General features: G+C 28.0%; 1 pseudogene across 1 annotated transcript; it reads right to left on the bottom strand.

Annotated features, from left to right (window-relative positions):
- Window positions 1-1991: 1991 nt before the first annotated feature.
- LOC107162681 (neuropeptide CCHamide-1 receptor-like) lies at window positions 1992-10956 on the bottom strand (annotated as a pseudogene). The gene is made up of 4 exons (XR_016190871.1): window positions 10841-10956; window positions 4769-5112; window positions 3525-3986; window positions 1992-2606 (listed from the first exon to the last, which is right to left on the bottom strand). The product of XR_016190871.1 is annotated as a neuropeptide CCHamide-1 receptor-like (transcript).
- Between the last annotated feature and the right edge of the window lie 498 nt (window positions 10957-11454).

The following is an 11454-nucleotide window of genomic DNA, read 5'->3' as shown; positions in this document are numbered from 1 at the left end:
AATAAAATGTAAGTTTTATTGCGCTTGCGCAAGATACATGAATTAAAAAAATTGTAAGTCATAGAAATTTATGATCCATTAGTCTAGTTTAATGTCCCGCAAACAGAATTGAAAAATATTTTCATGGTAATGAGTGGTAAAGTGGCCCCTGTTTTTTGGGACACACGGTATATAAATTATATATATATATTTTGATGAATTGACATGAAAATACAAAATTACAAAAGAACTCGAACAAATTAATGCATTTTAAATTTAAAAGCTTTTTCGGAATATTAATTAAATATACCAACTATTATATTACAAAATTAGTTTACAGAAAACAAATTTAAAATCACAGTATTATATTACAGTGTCATGTATTGCGTTTTCAAAATCATAAAAAGTTATGGAGGAAGATTGGATTTTTTTATTAATTTTTTTTCGTGTTTGTTAATTTCATACTATGCCAATATGAACAAACATGAAACTAACAATTCAATTTGATGTTAAAGGAAACCATATTAATTCTTATTCAATATACTTGGTTATTTGATTTACACAACTAATGAATCTAACCTAAAACAATTATATATATATATATATATATATATTTACTGTTGAATAATAAACTTTTATTCGAACATGTGTCTACATATATTTCAAAAAAAAAAAAATCAGTATTTAATAATATCAATATGTATTGCACGTATCCAAACAAAATGCTTACAATCTTAAGATAAATAACTTTTAAATTATGAATGATTGAAATTGGAAATAACTATATATTAAAATATATATTTTAGTATTTATTATTATTGTCTTAGAAATTAATGTTGAAAACCAGAATAACAATATCAAAGTAGTCTTGAATATGTATATGTTTAAAAACAGTCAAACAGCTGAAGTACAACTATTCTATTTTGATATAGGTTACTTATAATAACTTATAATAATTAAGTTATACATTTTTACTAGGGTACTTAATTGTTACTTAATGTTTCTAACATAATTTGTAAAATATTGAACAGTAAAGTATTAATATTTAATTATAAGCATATTTTAAAATTATATGTTATATATAACAATTAATGAAATATTCAAATTATATTGCATATTATATTGATGTGGTTATTTATTAAAACATACGTTTTAAATAAAATAAAATAATATAATATAAAAATTCCATTTTTTTTATTCGTTTAAAAATTTTCCCTTAAAAGTTATAATCTATTATATTCATTAGGTTTTCTATAGTAAAAACTAAAAGTATTATACATAGAATAAGAAAATTGTTTAACATTTATTAATATATGATATAGTTGGGCGTGAAAAAGGTTCACAACAGAATATGAAAATATAAATATAAAATACAATATGAACTATAATTATATGAATTATATTAATATTTTATATGAGTATAGAATAACATCATACCGAATATTTAATAGGTTATGCCGATAATTTTAATATTATTGCAAATCTATTGTCTGCATACAATATGTATAAAAAAATATAATATGCAAATATGATATTATAATATGCCATGAGATATCTAATCCCAGATAAGGTAGTTAGATACGAATTCTGCGAAATCATGATTTAGAAAACAGAATCAAATACATTTTATTTTGATTTTTTATTCATTGCATTCTCCTGTCAAATAATTGTAAATTATCAAATTTCTTTAAACATAAGTATTATTAAAACTTTTGTTTCTGAGAATAGGAGAACAAACAATTTAAGATTGTTATTAGGTAGCATTCGAATTGAAAAAATCATTAATCTTTATGATAATAAATTACCCATTAACATTAAAATCGTATAGTTAATAAACGTGTTAATTTAAATTTAATTATATTATACTATAAGTTTATTTATTGATAAACTATAATCTATTATAAAATATAAATTATAATACGTATATGGTATTAGAAATGTTATTTGTAGTATTGTATGATATATAACTACTATCAATTCAAAATTGTTGAAATTATTATCAAAATTATTAACAAAAATAATTCATCTTTATTATAATCAATTCAATTAAAACAATTTTAAAATTAATATTACAGGAGTTTTGATAAAACATTAAAATAATTATGAAAATATGTTCAAAAATATTAGATAGAAGGCGACAGCCACCCTTTTGTTCAGTGCCCTTGGTATTTTGAGTTTTGACATTAGAAATTTGTGATCATAGTAAAAGTTTTATTTCTTCGATTTTTGTTTGCAACTGTGCACATTGATGGCAACGTTATGGACTCTGTAATTTTTATGTCTTGACTCATAATTCTGTTCTTTTTGATGACGAACAAGTTAGATTCCGTGGCGGCTGTTGAGGATTCTATGCACCACCAGAACAAATACTTATCGAAATGTTTGCGAAAAGTGCCGCTCACCAAGTACAGGGCAACAGGATTGATACAAGAGTTTATGAAACTTAGACAAAATCCAACAATTCGTAATACATGCCAGAAAGTGTTGTACACGTCCGTTGATTTGGGGTAGTTGTAAAACCACAGCATGAAAATGTGATGAGGTAGAAAGCAGATGGCAAACATCAACACAAAGGCGAGCACTGCTTTAGTGACTTTTTTTCGAGCTCGCACTTGATGCATTTGGCCCTTAAATATAAAATATACCAACGCTTAACTTAATACTTAATTACTATAATATGCAAAAGTATAAACAACCAGCTGATTCGTGTCCAGTAGACGTCCCGAGGTTTTTCGGGGTCAGGACCAAATTAATGTCGGGTCTTTCGACCATCATATTACACGTATTGTAAACAAAATACTCATTGAGATAAAAAAAAAATCTCACAAATATATTTTTTCAAATCATAACCAACCAAGCTCATTTAAATTCATGTACTCAATTACATTTTCAATATTTTATTAGCAAATTATTACCAAGTTTACTAAAAAACTACAATTTATTATCTCTAGATAATTATAAATGTTTGTGGTTTTTATCTTAAAATATCGTTTACACTATCACATACTGTAAAAAATTGAGCATCGTTATATCGAAATCTAGCCGTATTATAGGATTATTACATGTATGTAGTTGACGTAACGAAATAACAATTTATTTCTATTATATAATATAATAAAGTTGTAATCGGGTCATTTTAGTCTTTTATCGGAAAATGGCTCAATAACGTCGAAACACTGTTATTACTTATTATTATAATTCATCAAGACTTTGAGGGGCTCCCTAAGCATAGGTGCAATTTCAACTATTGACTTGGAGGGGGGCTGAATATATTAAAAGACAAACAGACATTTATAGTATAGCATTTTAAAATTGTATGTCCTAGATTTTTTTTCGGGGGGGGGGGGGGGTGAGGGAAAGTACTGAGCCACCCAAGCCACCTTCAATTTACGCCTATGCCACTAAAAATATTTCGAAGATAGGGCTTGGGGCAAATTGGTCCCGCTGCCCCTTCCCACCCACATCTGAACGATCCTGTTCCCATGACACATCACGGTATAAGTACAGCGGGTTATAACAATATAATAATATGATAACCATCACACCTGAAGTTCGCCTGGCATGTTGTTGGTGGTGTGCATCAGGTACCGAGCGATGAGCACGTAGAAGCAAGCGATGACAGTGAGCGGGACGGCGTAGTAGACGAGGAACTTGACCGTGACCATGACCTTGGGATAGTTGGGCCCGAGGTGCTCGGAGAACGGGTAACAGGCCTCGAACAGCGTGACGTTGTGCACGCGGAACTGGCGGATGTACGAGTACCGGGCGGCGGGTACGGCACACGCTACGGCCACCGCCCAGATGGCCACGGCCACGGCCACGGTTAGCGTGAACCGGGTGGCAAACCGTCCGCCAATGGACGCGTGCAGTTTGCGCATCGGGTTCACGATGGCAAAATAACGGTCGGCGCTGAGGGCGGTCAACGTGAACACGGAAACGCCGATCGAAACGTCCTTGGCCGTCTCTGACACTTTGCACACGGCCAACCCGTAAGGCCACGATGGGAACTGTGTTGGGCAAACGAACAATACTATTATTACAGACGAATTTGCTTACACAGTCGCGAACTGGCTGACGTCGGGCAGTTCACTGTCTGACTTGGTGCCACATTGATCGAGATAAACGAAATCGTATAAAATTGATGTACCAATACCAATACCAGTGCCGTATACAGGGGTGTGCTTTTGGGCTTAAGCCCCCTCCCCCCCGAAAACAAATCCTGGGTACGGCACTGACCAAGACCTACATAGTATTCTGACCAAAAAATAAATGATAAACCAATGCCGCAAAATGTCTCAAGTCTGTCGCGAATTCTTATAGCTACTTTTTTGGATCCAACTACATCCAATTTTTTACCTGAAACCACACTAAAAGTTAAAGGTTCATGCATTTTTAGAGCTTTAAAAGCTGATGATGGAAACAAAAAAAAAAAAAATACACACAAACATCATTGTAAAACAAATACATTTATCGCTCAGTTCAAATTATATTTAACAAAGTATATAGGCACAGAACTTAGTATCATTATAAATCCACTTAAACCAATGTATTGCTTGCCCCAATCAGAACATAAGACACCTAAGATAACCTAATGTAAGGTTACTTAAGGTAACCAGATAACCTGCAGATAAGTTATTTTAAGGATACAATGGGAGTGAATTCTGTGTTAATCACCTCGCTCGTGTAAAATAAATAATACCTAATATGTAAATCGTATAATGTTTTAATATTATAATTGCTTGCGATTGTTGCATGCCACTTTTCCAGTTAAACTTAGAATTATTCTTACCGTGTATACGGTAGACGTAAACGGCACGCAGCTGATGATCACTAATAAATCACCTAGTGCAAGGTTGATTATGTAAATATTGGGCACGTTTCTCATCTGCTTGTTCCGAATAAATATCAACACCAACGTTACGTTACCAATCATACCGATGACAAATATGATTGCGAACAATGCGGGAACGATGTATGTCTCTGGTCTGTCGGCGTAATCGTAATAATCGTTTATTGACAGAGTGTTGTTGGTGCTGATGTTGTTTGCCATTTCGGCGGTCTGTTTCATTTGCGGCTTGAGATTCAAGTAGATGGGTACACACTACACACTGAACCAGCCAAACCGTTATTTACCTACATAAACATATTAATATACGTAGTTATGATCTCCATAAGGACGGCATTGCATTTTTGATTTTTAAAAGATATTAATGTTTGCTTTGATTATTATAAGATGTAATAATATCTTCAGGTTATAGTACCTACAGACTAAATCATGATGTAGGCATTAATACTCCTAAATTTGAACCTTTTGTTATTCGATAAGATTGAAGACGTGTTTTATTTGTTAGATTATATAGTAATATAAAAAAAAAAACTGATAGTAAAACGATATCTTAATCATTCCGTATTCGGGATATAGGTATGTGTAATTCTGTATATAGACTATAATTGAAATCGAGTTAGAACAAATGGGTACTGCGGCGAATATATAAATATATAATAGACTTGACAAATACAGATAAATTGATAAATACAATTGGTTTAAGTATTGATTATTGATAATAAACGATGAATAAAATGTAAAAATTGATGGATATTTATTTGAACTATTTTTTATTATATTTTCAATAAAATATTCAGTTAGTTTAAATTTACCTTAATATATGTTTTTAAAATAATTGAATTAGATAATATGCCACGATAATTTTTCAACCCTAAAATGAAAAAAAAAAAAAATATACAAATTTAAAAAGAAAATATTTTTAAACATAATTATTAAGTAAATAATTAAGTAACCATAGAAAGTGTCATCAATGGGTGGTTCCTTTTATCAAATTATTTTTTTCCTATGAATATACTCTTAGCACATATTCTTATAGTATTAATGATACAAATTGTATATTACTTGTGAAAAAAAAACCCCTAAAATAAAAACAATAGTTGATATTTGTATGGTAATGGGATCCATCAACTACGTTCGGATGCATTACTTTAGTCGCTAATTATCCTACACCACAGCTTATTTATTTATCTGCATGACTATGCACACTACAAAATCGATGGTTTATGATGAGGACACTACCCAACAATTTGTTGTCTCCGTCTTACAAGTGCGCATAACATAGCAAATTTACGATCAGCAGATCACATTTGGCTCCGCTTGTTTAAAAGTTAGAGTGAATCGACCTATCATGAATTTTGATCATCAGAATATTATCTATGTTTGTATGAGGGTTTTTTACGATAGTTCAATTTTATAGCAACTTATGTGTGTGTATAAAAAGTGTAAATTAAAAATACTCATAACTCACTTAAAATTACCAAGTTGTCATAAAAAACCTACATATAAACACAGATCACATGAAACTTGATGGAAACAACTATATATTAAAATATATAGTTGTTACCATCAAGTTTCATAATAAGTCAATTTACGCTAATTTTTAAACTAACCAAATTAAACGTGATCGGCTAAGCATAAATTTGGTATGTTACACACTTGTAAGACGGAGACAACAAATATGTGTGTATAGCATCCTCCTAAGTAATTTTTGTAAAACCTAAAATATGATAAAAATCCTTAAACTTGGGTATCATATATCATGCCTAAACAAGCTTTTGCTGTAGCCTGCATCTTGAGATATAATAACATAAAAAAGATTTAGTTTGTAGGTAATATTGTAATATATGTAAAAATTTTTAGAATTAATAGCTAGACACTTTATTATATAATAATGTTTAAAAAATCTATTGCACCTAATTTTTAATCTGAAATAAACTAATTTGAAAATAAGCTTACAATTTGATTTTATTACGAATACCAAAATTTAAGAAGTAAGAAGTATAGTATAGGTACCTACGTAATATTATTATAAATTATAAAATAATATATTTATATGCTTAGATACATAATGGTTAAGTTTGTTATTATTTAAGTATCTTTATCATATTTATTGTAACAAATAAAAAAACGATTTCTTATATTATTAATTCTTTGTACGAATAATTTATTTAAAACTTCTAATTCAAAGGTTTTTATTATTATTGCCTTTCAAATCATGGTTGAACAATGTCAAAGTTAATTATTTGTATAGAAAAAATATTTTTTGTATTTGCCAAAATTATTTTATCTATGAAAATGAAATATAGATTTTCCTTAAACGCTATGTTCAAAAAGTAAACACGGAAATCGAATAACATGTTTTCAAATATAAGATGAACATGTGAAAAATCCCAAAACAACATTTACTTTGTGAAAATGTGAAGAGTTAATATCATTTTTAAAATCTTCCGTGCGTAAACCTCTAATTGCGAGATGGTACCTATATCGGCTATATCATATAATTATGACGTATGATTCTGGTTGAATTAAAATTTGATTTACTACAAGGGAACGGTTGTGGTATTCATTATAATATTACTATAGTCCATAAATCTATTATTGTATTAAAATATATAGTATGTTTTGTAAGTAGTAGTCAATAGATATGATAAAAACTGATATCAACTTAATGACAAATAATAATATTGTTTACGAAAATACCGTAATACACTTAATGATTTGCTCATTAAACATTTCAAATATATTACGTGAATATGGATTTATGTAGGTAGTAAACTATGGATAAAACCTAAAATGTTACCCAATAACAACGATCTTGTTGACGATCTCAATGAAATTGTTCAATCGTCAATAGCATCGCAAGATCATTAATCATTGCGAACAGGCGAATCGTGGTTAAAGGTATGGCGTATACGTTGCGCGAAAGTTCAATGTTGAAAATATGAAATATTGAGTCTCATTTTCACATTAAGCATTTTATGTTTTATTTACGATCACTCTCTCTCTTTTTCTCACTCTATCTCTCTCTTTCGTGGTTTGACTTGCAACACATTGCACATATACAAATATACAATAGCCAATAAGCAATTATTTGCTTATAAGTCTAAGCACTTATTTGCATTAGGAAAAAAATAATGTCGATTGAGTATTATACTATCGTGCATATAAGATTGGTAAGATTGATAAATGTTCATTGCTATTTTTGGTACACAACACGTAATTTTTATTTTTTTAAACATCATATTATTATATTGCCTATGAATAAACAAAAATAAACATGTTGGCTAAGTTCAGTTTATGTATTTTACTATAACTTACTGGTCTAACTTCTAATTATTTAGGCTATATATTATTTAGTTCAATAGTTGTATAACATTATTTATATTATGATATGATAAAACATTTTCCTACTACTTTAAGGAATTAAAAATAAATTGAGATTATTTAACAAGCAATATTATATAATATTTAACATAAAATACATAAATGAGAAGAAACGAATGTCATTAAACACTAGTCAATATTGAACAGTTTTAAATGTTCTTTGATACAGTATGTAATACAATATATCCTAATAATAATATCGTCAGTACATTATCAGTAGAGCGTAGATTTATATGCATTTGCATATTTATTCTGGTTGATTGTGTGATTATGCTGAGTGACCATAAAGTTTGTTTCCTAGCATAACGATTTAAAAAAACAAAACTTTTTTTAGCGCTTATTTTTGCATATTTGATAGATTTAAGGACTTATTTCATAATTTTAATTGCATGTTTCGTTTAGTATATATTTCGATATTTTTTTAGAAAAGATCTTAGACCTTAGGTTAATAACCGTTGAAATAAAATACGTATACCAATATGATAAAATATTGATTACGACCATTCACCACTGATCGTTTCAGAAAAAAAAAATGAAGAAAAGTATTTATAGTAGGATTCCATATCTTTAAGCTTGTTGTTTTAATTTAAATGTTCCAAAAATATATTTTTTATTTTTCATACACATTTAAATGGTTTACCACATATATTTATGCATATTTAAGATTTTTTAGTGCATATTTGGTTAGTTTTTAATGCACATAAATCCTCGCATTAGTAATCAGATATGTCATGTATAACATATTTATATGTCATGCAAACAAAGTCGGACATAAAACGATGACTAAAGACTTGCACTGCTCAAAATGGGGAGTATTTAAAAAAAATCTAAGTTATTGATCTGGTAATACATTTAAATACAAATGCTATAAAAATGTTAATTTATTTAAATCCCTTCTCATTTGTAACGAGTTGATTAAATGTTGAATAACCAGTTTAATCAATACTATTTGGATGACTGATCAGTGATCATCAGTGATCAGTTATTCTTTGACTGTTAAATTTGTCATACCTACTCATAATTTTAAGTAGGTACCTACTTCGATGTATAGTAATCAAATTTTAGACAGTTAGTTTATGAGTTATAACATTTATAAATATTTAAAGCGTTGATTATGTAACATTTTAAATGATAGATAGTTTTACACTAATCATAAATAAGTATAGTATTATTTATATGCAAATAGGTTTTGTGGGTACCATTGAGAATTTGAATGGCAACCATACATTCAGGTAAATTAACACCCCAATTAATACACACTGATTAATTGATTCATAACTAAATAAATTAACAATATATAAATAGGAAATTATAATAAAATACTAATAATAGGCTGCTCTAATAATTTATCAGACAATCAAACTCTGTCTAACAAATGTTAGCTAAGAATATAACGATAAAATATTATTTCATCCGCAGTGGAGCATATTGGGCTCTTATTATTCTATAGAAATTTGTGAATAGGTTAATAAAAAGCTTAAATTAAATATTGTGAATTATTCATTATATTTAGAAAATTATAACTCAAGTATACCTCCTAACAGAATGTATTAAGCATTTACGATTTATACAAATGTTAAGCTATTCATTAACACAATTATTATCTTTCGTGGATATAAAGTTCTTAAAAAATTAGTTTATAATAATTATTATTCTATTTTTAACTTGAAAAAAATTTTTAATTACTATCTACCTACTATAAAGATGAAAATATTTAAGTCTATTATAAATCTTACTTTTTAACAATAGCAATATTACATCAATTATTCTACTCATACTTAATTATTTTAAATTAAATATTTTACATTTTAAATTACCTATATTCTATTCAATAAATTGTATAACCATGACATTATTAAAATAAATCATTTGTGTAATCTATATTTCCAGCTTCACTTGGTATTCGTAATACTTAAATAATAATTAATTCTATTAACGTTAATATAATAATTATTTTGTATATACTTATTGTTTTTCCAAATTATTAATAATATAATTAAATATATATTAAAGATCAAAATTCGAATAATTTCATTGTTTAAGGAAGAAATATGGCAAGTATATGCTATTTAGTGAATAACTTTGTATAACACTGAATAGTGAATTATAAAAATGTTTTGAGTGTTAAATATATCTATTAAATTAGTAATTACCTATATAATATATCAATCTTATTTGAGTCTCCTTGAAAAAAGAATCATAAATATACAATTATTGGTATACTTATAAAATTGAAAATAAAACATAAATAGAAGAATCACAATTATTATTATCACTACTGTTATAACTTATAAGTAATAATATAGTACAATACAAATTGCGTACCTAGATACCTAATTAAAAAATAAGTTTTTAGTTTATTTACTTATAAATTTATATATTCTGAGTAAACCAAAACTAAACATTTTTAAATTCCTATGGGCTTCGATACAGGTTGATGAAATAAAGAATAAAAATAAAATACAATTTTTAAATTATTGAAAGTTATGTTATTCAGTTATTGTGTTCAAATTTTTAATAATTAAAAATGTTTAGGTGATAGATTTACGTTTTTTATTAATTGCACTAGGAATATAAATTATAACATTGATATTGTACATAAATAATATGTTTAAAATATATTATACTTACCAAGCTTACTTAATTTTAGTATGTGAATAATAGTCAGTCCCGCTTGTATAACTGAAAAATAAAAGGAATTCTGTGCTTTTAATAACTGGCAAAAGTAATAGTGTTTGAGTTTATGGGGATAACTGGTGTCTGGTGTAGAGCAGAAACGAGAATTGCGCACAGACCTTTGGTCGAAAGCCCCCGAACACTTCCGGTAGGAATCGAACACTACAATAATTGAATTAAACAATTCAAATATTTTATCAAACTTATAGAATATCCATGTCGAATAAAAATGTCCTTATTTATCGTTTATTCAAATAATTTTGGATAAATTGACGTCGGTATTACTTTTGAAAATTGTAATGTATAATAAAATGATGAAATATTCTTTATATTATTTCCGTTCAGTGGAGTATCCAGTTTGTTTATCATGTGAAGGGTGGGGGGAGGAAATTCAAAATAAATGTTGACAAATTTTATCATGTTATTATTTAACGATTTTCGGAGGGGGTACAACTCCTTGTCCATCCTTAAATACGCCACTGTTTTCGTCAGTTTATCGAGTTAAAAAAAGCGGGAAAGTGGATATCACTGTGCTGTACACTAGGTTACAAGTGGGTACGGTTTATCTG

The sequence above is a fragment of the Diuraphis noxia genome, unplaced genomic scaffold (assembly GCF_037042655.1).
Source record: "Diuraphis noxia isolate RWA-SAM2 unplaced genomic scaffold, SU_Dnox_SAM2 contig0003, whole genome shotgun sequence".
Lineage (NCBI taxonomy): Eukaryota > Metazoa > Arthropoda > Insecta > Hemiptera > Aphididae > Diuraphis > Diuraphis noxia.
The sequence above is the reverse complement of the archived record's forward strand: the minus strand, read 5'-3'. Positions and strand labels throughout refer to the sequence as shown.